The sequence below is a fragment of the Patella vulgata genome, chromosome 9 (assembly GCF_932274485.2).
Source record: "Patella vulgata chromosome 9, xgPatVulg1.2, whole genome shotgun sequence".
In the NCBI taxonomy this organism is placed as follows: Eukaryota; Metazoa; Mollusca; class Gastropoda; family Patellidae; genus Patella; species Patella vulgata.
This window is the reverse complement of record NC_065887.2, coordinates 6471398-6482136: the sequence shown is the minus strand read 5'-3', so window position 1 is coordinate 6482136 and position 10739 is coordinate 6471398. Positions and strand designations below refer to the sequence as shown.

The window sequence follows — 10739 nt, the reverse complement described above, 5'->3', positions numbered from 1 at the left end:
TTCGGCCATCCAACTAGTAATTATTTCCCCTTATGTCATTGTGGACGAATGTAGTGGGAGTTATAAAAAGACAATTTTTTCTCCCCTCTTCCTGCAATTTTTGGTTGACTTTTTGGTCTAGAACTGGAGAAAAGGGGTCAAAGTTGCAATTTCATAGCAGTTTTGGGTAATACAGATGATTTTACAGCGGAGGGATAGGGGGTGTAAAGTGTCTTTCTGCAGAGCAGTCATTGTGTCGGAAGAAAGATTTGTACCCGTCAACATAAAATCCTCATAGCAAAAAATCTAAACGGTCAACCCACTACAAAATTATGACGAGGAGAATCAAATGGGTGTTCATTGTACACCAACGAAATATTAAGCAAAAAGCTACAACCATTTAACGTTCAAATCAATGGGCAAATAATTGCTAGTCTGTGTCCATAAAATATTTGTTTTAAAAATCACTAACATATGGTACACACATAAATTTATTCGATCGATAGAATTTACAATCGGTTTTGATATAGAATACTTTGTTTATTGTTGTTTCATGACTTGGATTCTCCACTGCTGCAGGTAATACTTATATAATTATATTGGAGAACCGTGGTAACCCAATGAACCAGTCGCTGGCCGAGAGATCCATGGGTTGATCCTGGTGATTTGCCTTTGTCAATGGACCAGGACGGGAGGTATGGCGAGACCCCGTGTTTGTTTGTTCTGATGAGGCCAAATCACTGAGGTCCCGTGCACACCTTGGCATGTTCGGAAAAGAATCTTTGATAGTTAGAATTCAATTGTTTATCGAGAAAGCAGGGGGTTAAACCACATTTCATTCATTCATTTACTAATGTTAGTTTCATATTTTAGCTTTCGGTTATATCGCATCATTAGCTGTATCTATTGATGTAAACATAAACGGGGAATGTTCACTAGTCTGCGGGTTCATTAGTCCACCGATATCTATTTAGGGTTAGGGTTCATTAGTCCATCGATATCTATTATTAGGGTTACGGTTCATTAGTCCACCGATATCTATTATTAGGGTTACGGTTGGGTTACTGTCTGATTCATCGTAAATTTTAAACGGATTTCTTCGATTATGAACAAACTACTTAACTTTGGTTATTATAAACTTACCTGTGTGTTTGTAATGAACTCCCGTTCGATAAAATCCATTGCACAACTAATTATCACAACGATGAAAACAATTTCTCTCTTGAAAAATTTACTTGTAATTTCGACAGAGTCGATGTCAACAATGTCTTCGTGACGTAATGGTCGAATCCAATATACCTGTTGCGGGGGTTGGTTAACATTGAAAGATAGTTTGACAGCGCGATCATTTTGATCGTATATGGGTTTGGGCGACGAAAAATATCAATTGAAGGCAATTACATAGGAGATTTATATGGAAACCATTGATCGCCAGTCTATCAAATTTTCTTCACAATTAAAATATCACTGATTGCACGGATACTTGTAAAAATAAAGTCATGAATAAACTATAAATATCCTATCTTCTTTATGTTATAAATAATTTAACAAGGATCATGAAGCTTACCTCTGAATTCTCTGAGTGTATTTTTAATTTTATACGCATTCTTTCGATCGAATAATAACCGCTTCAGTAACATCTTTAAGCGTGTTGCGGCAGCCCTCAGCGTGTCTATTGCCGTATTGGGTGCCCGGGTGGGTATATAATGCTACTAAGCCCGTATGACCCCGTTAGAAGCGGAACATTAATTCTCGATTCGACAGTTTTGACCGAAGTGTGATAAAGCCCGTAAAACGAATGTATAGTTGTGTTTGTGCGGCATGCGTGTTCAAAAGTAAATAATCCCATCCGAGTCGCTAATCAAATAATTAGAACAAAATATTTCAAAAAGTAAAGCTATAAAATTTGCAGAGATTTTACTAGAATGTAAAAGACGGTAACTAAATACAGGAATGCGGGTAGTTATGTGTGCGAACGCTCAAACTCAATGCCAATTGTCGTAGGTATCCAGACCACTCGGACCAAAGACTACTCGGACTAAGACCAGTCGGACCAAAACAAGACCAGTCGGACCAATTAAATTATATTATAAGGCTAGACAATATGCTATTTATTTATTATTAAATCACAATACAAAGAAGCAAATAATTCTTATACGGAATTCTTATATTTAGAGTTGTTTGGTTCAATTTTGTGTACGGAAAATAAATCAACGATTAGTTTTAAAATTAATTAATAATGGTGCCAAAAAAAAATATCAATCTAATTTTTCTTTACTCTTGCAATGAGACTCGGTATGTCCAGACTTTTGACAGTTTCTACATATACGGGTATACTGTTCTTGTCTGATAGCCTAATTTTACTTTTTCCACATTCGCGGTATCCCCAGTGGTTTCATTCCGTTCTACCCCACTAACCCCTGGGTTACTATATATGGGGGGGGGGGGTGGAGACACGTTTTCAAGTTATCCGCCCTTGATGCGTTAATATAAACAGCACATAATAATACGAAGACCGGACGTTTATATGCCCCTTTTTAAACGTGACTACAAGTGTGGTTCTCGATATTTTGCGATTTGGAATACAATTATCAATTTATTCAAACAACACGTTATTATTAGTTCGAGTAGTCATATTAAAACACACACAATTATCAATTTATTCAAATAACACTTTATTATTGGTTCGAGTAGTCATATTAAAATAAACACAATTATCAATTTATTAAAATAACACTTTATTATTGGTTCGAGTAATTATATTAAAACAAACGCAATTATCAATTTATTAAAACAACATTTTATTATTGGTCCGAGTCGTCTTTCTGTTGGGTCCGAATAGTCTTTTTGTATGGTCCGAGTAGTCTATTTGTTTGGGCTGAGTGGTCTATCAGTTGGTCCGACTGATCTTGAACCGAGTGGTCTTTGGTCCGAGTGGTCATGGATTCTTGTCGTAATTGTACTTGAATTTCCTATGCTGTCACCCCTAATACGAAATGATATCTTCCGCAGAGTGACGTAACCATCTTCCATATTGGTATTTTTCTCTGGGAAAAGTTTGTGATATTTCAATTTTTCAAGAGAGAACTTGTTTTCATCGTTGTGATAATTAGTTGTGCAATGGATTTTATCGAACGGGAGTTCATTACAAACACACAGGTAAATTTATAATAACCAACGTTAAGTAGTTTGTTCATAATCGAAGAAATCCGTTTAAAATTTACGATGAATCAGACAGTAGGTTTATTTATACCCATATTTATAGTATTTCTTATAGCGGTGGACTAGTGAATCCCTCTCAACATTTTAACAATGAAAATTGTCATCACGGAAAACAGATAAACATATACAATGAAATTGACATTGACAATTTGATTTTAGATCCATTTAAACCAAATGGTAAATTTTAGTTTCGGTAATGTGTTTCAGAAATGAATTTAGCTGCGAGTTTATTGGTGCTGTTAGTAGTTCAACTGTTTGGATATATAGATGGACAAACCTGTGCCAATTTCTCCAATGGATGCACTACAAGTGGTGGTTTCCCAACATACAAACAACTTTTTGAACCGGCGTGTGATAATCATGACGTTTGCTATTCGTGTGTAAGTAATCATGACTTTGTAATTCGTGCATGACGTTTGTAATTCATGATTAAGTAATCACGATTGTTGCTAGTCATGTGTAAGTAATATGTGCTACAGTAATACATTCCGTGCCTCCCCAATACGACAAAGTACAGGCCATTAGCTTCATGATGGATATTTACGACAAGTAAAAGCCATTAGCTCATACACAGGGTCGTAACTAGCACAGAGCAACGAGGAGGGGGGGGGGTGTTCTCAGGGGTGCTGTAAAATTGACGGACAATGTATATCTACTGTTTTTATTGTCAACAATTTTAAACGGGGGGGGGGGGCTTAATATAAACCAGCTAACTGAAATACACGACCATTTTAAAGTAGAACTAACAATTTTGTTAATATTGTTTTAAATGCCTGACATAGACTGAACTTTTTTCCAGGGCATCGGACGAGATGTTTCAAGATACGATTGTGACTATGATTTCTACTATAACATGCAAGGCCACTGTTCCGACTTCTCCTTTTTTCAAAGGCTATGGTGTAACCTGATCAAATGGAAATTTTATTTAGGAGTGCGTTGGTTTGCGTCAAGTTATTTTGTAAATCCGTCGCCATCGTATTGCAACGAGACGTGGGTGGATAACTGTTTACCTTAAAAGAAAAAAAAAACTTTAGTGGATCAAAAATAAACTATACAGATTTCATTACTTTTATCTGTTTTATTTGTTTTGTAAGACCCGCTAATAAATTGGATTCGTCTTCTTACATAGCCGGATAAATGTGCACATTTCAAGGAGGTCAGACCACGATTTCACAAAGCATTCTCAGACTTAAGTTAAGAATTTACTAAAAATCGTTCGCCTTATTTTAAAGTTGCAATTTCATATTTTTTTAAGTTATATTTTTAAAATGTATTAAAATAAAGCCTTAAAATAGATGGTATCTATAAACAGTCCTACCTTGTTAAAGAATAATCCTATTAATCCTGTAATTCCAACGTTTGAAGATAACTACTCTATGGTGGAGAATAGAAAACAAGGGAGGTAATTGTGTTATTATTTCCGGTGTAAATGAGTTTTAAGTGTGAGAATGACACCTATGATCGTATAATAGTGAGTTGACAACCTAGTTGAGCAAAAGACAGAAATGATTATGTTTTGACTTTCTTAGAAAATATGAAATTGTAACTTTAACTAAAATATAAAATTTTCGTTGTTTTAATGTATCAAATACATCAAAGAGAAACTATGTTGCAAAGTTTTATGTTTCTGGATCAAGGATATTTCTGAGAATGCTTTGGGAAATTGGGGCCAGATTTAATTACTTGTATGTGGGTTTGTTTTATTAGATTAATCTCAAATCAATGGATTATTATAAATTTCTGTCATAAATAATTCCTTTGGCGAACAAAGAGGGATTATTGTAATAAATAGAAGGTAAATATTTCGAAAAAGACTTAGAACAGAGAGGGGGGTGGGTGGAGGGGGTAGAGTGATATTCTCGTTATCTTCAAAATGCAGCTGAATAAGTACGGACAGGAGCGGTCTGAGGACCATCTGGTTAAAACACAGATTCTATTTCGTTTCGTTTTTATAGTTCAAAATTTCGTTTTACTTGTCTTTACTACACTAGGGTCTGGAAGAGTTGTTATTATTGACGTGTTCTGAATGATGTGAGGGATTAGCCAATGAAACGGTCTGTTACGGCGAGTTTTTGGCATGAGGTGCACGGAACTGTTGGTAAACCACTAGAAACGTCAACGCTGATTGATTCATAGGGTAAAAAGCCGCTTTTTAGTGGAGTAAAGTGGGGGTCACGGTCAGACGGCATCTGGTCTGCTAAATATAGACATCCACCAAACCCGATCAGATTGGGTCTGAGGACGTCGTGAGGTAAAAGATCGTTCAGATACCGTTCCAAAAGGAATTATATTTCAGTGTTCTATGTAACACTTTTCTGTGTAATAAATTAATTTAAACCGGTGAGTATTACATAACAGACCCGAAGTAATGTATATATCAGTTTAAATGACGTTCGTGTAACCAGTTGGGTTTACCGTCCTACTTGTCTTCTCCATCTGTGTTAATGAAGACGGATATACGCCAAGCATGCAATGAGAGTAATTTTGCCCTAGCAGTGGCGCTATGGTCTACTCTCGAATTACAGTTGCCAATTGTTCGATTACGTGCACGTCAATGTGTACACGAGGCCTCGATTGTCCCATCCTAATGACTAGACACTGTTCATTGCAAGCCGTCCGTCCCCACTGACCCAAAAACCTTCCTCGGCCAACAGTGGGGTCAAAAACGAGACTCCCAGGCTAGCGATTCTTACGGAGGGGGGGGGGGTATCAGACCGGTCATTGGGTTAAGTAGCGGGTTTTCAAATCCCCGCTTGTATATGACAAAGAGTAGAGTCGGCTGTCCATCCTCGTGAATTTTCTTCTGTTTCCTCCCTCTTCTAAAGAACCCTATGCGCAATTTTTCCGCCGTATAATGCTACTCTACTTGATGTTTAAGTTTCTCAATGAGATCAACACATACGATGAGCTGTTTACGTCACTCGACAAGACAGACTGACAGTTATTTTCATACAAATATATTATTTTCCTGAGGGCGCCACATGTATAATATTCATGGATTCCAGGTTGTTTTTTTTCTTTTAGTGTTTCTACTTTCCCTATATACCGAATTTACCATAATTGTATTGTAAATAACTATTCTAAAAATACTTTCGTGGGAATTATGTATCTTTAATAGAATAACAGGTTGATAAATATATTATATATATATACATTTTCTGTTAATGTGTTTGCATATTCGATCATAAAATTTATTTCACTGTTATGATTTTCTCATAAGAAAATAATCGATAATAAAACATGGAAATAAGAAACATTAAATAACAGCTGTAAAATATAAAAATAATCAATATACAATCAAACATAAATATATTTAATACACTATGATGAAATCAGTACAAACGATCGCTGTAAACAATAGACCTATACTGTCTTGTGAATTGTACATGAAATCAATAAATAGGATATATAGTTAGACAAAATAAATAATGTTGTCTCATTGGACAGGACTTGTAATTCACAGGCGACTGTAACGTGGAACAAAAATCAAAAATAACATCAAACTATGACTAAGTATATGTCTAAAGTCTGTTACATCCATGTTCGTAAGCGAGATTATCAAATAAATGGTCTGATTCCAATTTCTAACTCAGGGTCAATTAACTCGTCTGAAACAGATTCTCTTTCAGTAGATATAATAATACCAAGGTGAGAAACGGGTTGGATTAAAGATTAAAATAATTGGCATCAAAGTTCACTACTCTAGATTCGTCAACCAATGGCAATACTTACTAGTTTTCGCTAGGTCGACAATCGAGTCTACGATGACGTTTAAAAATTGTCCACGTGATTTAAAGAGGGAGAGAGAGAAATGGGGTTTAACGTCCACTCGACACAAACTATGTCATTTCGGGACTAACATATTGTTTAATTTTATTTCAATAATTCGCTTGCGCATAGGGGTCTTTAGCAGTGGGAGGACCCGGAGAAAACCCACGAGGTTGGGATTTAAAGAGGGTCTTACAAAGATGAGCGTAATACCATACAATGTGCACACTATGAGGGCTGTTTTACTCGAACAGTGGAGCTTTGGCCTACTTATATTTCGAATTCCAACGTGTAAACAGGACCTCGGTTGATCGTTTCATCCGAACTATAAACGCGTATTGGCCTGCGTCCTGCATCACTAACAAGGGTAAACCGTGTTGGTAAATCCCGTGTAATATTCTCGACAAACACCCTGAACAAACCCCAGAACTTCTGGTTAGGTTGTCATGTATTTCCGTGAGCTGGTTAAAGATACATTATGTAAGAGCTACATTTGGCTATTGCAGATCGTTCGTTTGGCCTCAAATGTTATATACAAATCTAATGGGAAATTTATTCACATGCCAAACACATAATCAACGCTCTAGAGCATCGGTTGGTTGATATTTTTAACGGATTTAAACACGGTCGTATGTTAATAATTGAATTTTAAAAATAGTTAAACGAGACTTTTTTATGATCGTAACAATGGTAACAATGACAATCAAAACTACACTATTCTTCAAACGATCAAAACTCCGCTAGGAATGGTATAATTTGGCTGAAATTTTCAATATATTCCCTTTCCATTATCTATTATTTAAACTATTAATTTTAAGTCCTCGCTTGTACATGACATAGAGTAGGATCGGCTAGCTAACCTCGTGAGTTTTCTTCCGGTTCTCCGGTTTCCTCCCGCTGCTAAAGACCTCTACGCGCAATTTTTCCGCCGTTTAATCGTACTCTACTGGACGTTTAAGTTTCACAGTGAGATCAATGAGGCATGAGATGAACACATACGATGTACTTCTGACGTCACTCGAAAACACAGATTTACAGTTAGGAATACAAATACATGTATATTTTTTTCCTGAGGGAACCAAATGGGTGTTTTTCAGGGATTTCATTTTTTTTCTGTTAGTGTCTCTACTTTCGATATATACCAAATGTTTCGTACTGGTATTGTAAATAACTACAAATACTTTCGTGGGAATGTATCTTTAATTGAATAACCAACTGGTAAACATAATATATATATATATTTATACCCATACTATTTCTCGACTCTTTGATGAAAATGGGAGGGTATACACCGATACGCGGCCACTTTTGAAAAGTGGCCGTGTATCAGTTGAAAAGAATCAGTTGAAAAGTGGCCGTGTATCAGTTGAAAAGGGACAAAAATAACAAAATCACGATTTACATATTTATTTGAACATCTACAACCCGTTTTGAACATGTTATGGTAAAAGAGTCATCATTTTCAATTGTCTCAGCACTTTTCGAATGTGCGTCACTCTCAGTCAGATTCTTACATTTTGTCTCACATTTCTTTACATTTTGATATCTAGTCGCACTTTCACATTTTGTCGCGGCTTATGCTCATCCGCAGCACATAATCCAAATACTTTACTATTATAAATTAATCTCTTGGCATTTTCAACACTAAAAACTTTCACATTTTGTCGCGGTTTATGCTCATCCGCAGCACGTAATCCAAATATATTACTAGTATAAATTAATCCATTGGCATTTTCTACATTACAAACTTGAGAACTCTACAATTCCAACTCGTCTTCATTTAATGGCTGTTCTTGTTTTTGTCTGTCAGTGGATGTCAATACCTCGCGAAGATAATGAATTGATCTGTGCGGAAATTAGCAAATGTACCTTGTACTGATCTCGAAGTGCACCATATTCCTATGCAATTGTTACAGGTGGTAAAATAGAAAGTATTTTACAGTTTTTTGTGTATATTAATTTTTTATGTTTTTAGTACAGCACATGTTAATAAGCACCTTTAAACCCCCACTTTAAGATTTTACATTTCTTCTGTCAGTTTCTCCGTCTTCATTAGCCCAGTTTGGAGCAAAACAGTAGGACGTTAAACCCCATTTCATTTCATTTCTGTCAGTTTCTTTAAGCTGTTGTTACTTTAATAATAGTGAGTACATTTAACTGAGTTTCATTGTGTCTTGGTCATGTGATGTATTTTTTGGTAGATACATTCAGTTGTTAACCATCTTTGTTTCAAAGAGGAGCTTTAACAAAGTAGTGTCTAAGTTTAGTTTTTGGAGATTGATTTCTGTGAAGTTTTTGTAAAGAATTGCAATTATTTACCAGGTATGTTGCATTATGTTTTACTGATTATATAAGCTGTATCTTTAACTCTGTAGTTTGATATTTTAATACTGAAGTTGTTAGTTTTTATGGATCAAGTTGGTAAAGTTTATTTGCATACATGATACATACATTTACACATTATATATACTATTCAAAAAAAGTAGGGGATATTTGATTTTGGGGGCATAATACTAAAATATGCAAATGACTACGAAAAAAGTCACTATAGAACCTAACAGAAGAAACATTTCCAGTTACATGTGACGCCCAAACGCACCAATAGCTACCGCATGGAATGCAGGTGATGCTTGGGATCATCATGGGGGTCCAACCCAAGATTTGCACGACTCTGACTTTGAATGTTACAGTCATTGTGGCATTGAATTCCAGGGTGGAAACATCAGTTTAATTGTTTTAGTGACCAGAAAACAAATTTTGATATGCGTCAGCTTACCCAAAATGAAAGGTTACGTGCCCTTGGCATGCTACAGATCGGCACAACACAGGCGGTTGTGGCGCGGACGATGAATGTTTCTCAGTCTGTCATAAGCAGGCTATGGTCCAGATACCGTGATACACAATCTGTACAGGACAGACCACGCTCAGGTCGACCAAGGGCGACAACTCAAGCCCAGGATCGATTTATCCGTACCTTGGCCTTGAGAAATCGTGTCATCACAGCAAATCAGATCAGCGCTCGTCTTCAAACAGACACTGGTGTGAGAGTGAGTGGCCAGACGATTCGGAATCGACTGCATAGGGGTCACCTTCGCGCCCGACGTCCTCGCGTGATCCCTTGTTTGAGAGATCATCACATTCAGGCAAGACGTCGTTGGTGTAGGGATCGTCAACACTGGGATAATCGACGCTGGAGCAATGTGATTTTTTCAGATGAGTCAAGGTTCACTGTTGATTTTTTGGACAGACGTAGGAGGGTGTGGCGTCGTCGAAACGAGCGCTTCCAAGACGTTAACGTCATCAGACATGATCGATTTGGGGGTGGTTCTGTTATGGTGTGGGGAGGCATCACTGTTGCTGGAAGAACGGCTTTACATGTTGTTGCAGGGCGTGTTACAGGCCAGTACTACCGGGACAACATCTTGGCAGTCCATGTTGAGCCGTTCGCACGACGTCATGGTCGCCGTTTCATCTTCCAGGATGACAACGCAAGATGTCACAGGGCCAGGATCGTTACAGGTTACCTCCAACAACAGAACATCACCACATTACCTTGGCCAGCACTGAGTCCCGACCTCTCCCCCATCGAGCATGTCTGGGACATGCTTGGACAGAGGTTACGTCAACGTCAACAACGTCCTGCCAATGTCCAAGAACTTGCTGCTGCGTTGCAACAGGAATGGGACAATCTGGACCAAAATGACCTTAGACGTCTCATTAGGAGTATGCCACGTCGGATCAATGCTTGTTTGGCAAACAGAGGAGGATTT

General features: G+C 37.2%; 1 long non-coding RNA gene across 4 annotated transcripts; it reads left to right on the top strand.

Annotated features, from left to right (window-relative positions):
- The first annotated feature begins 481 nt into the window (after positions 1–481).
- On the top strand, positions 482–4325 carry LOC126832054 (uncharacterized). Of its 4 annotated transcripts, none has more exons than XR_007684523.2 (3): positions 482–558; positions 3409–3581; positions 4001–4325. It is a non-coding gene; the product is annotated as an uncharacterized LOC126832054 (long non-coding RNA). The 4 variants fall into 4 exon arrangements; XR_007684522.2 differs by lacking the exon at positions 482–558 and adding an exon at positions 587–674; XR_007684524.2 differs by lacking the exon at positions 482–558 and adding an exon at positions 709–834.
- The last annotated feature ends 6414 nt before the right edge of the window (positions 4326–10739 follow it).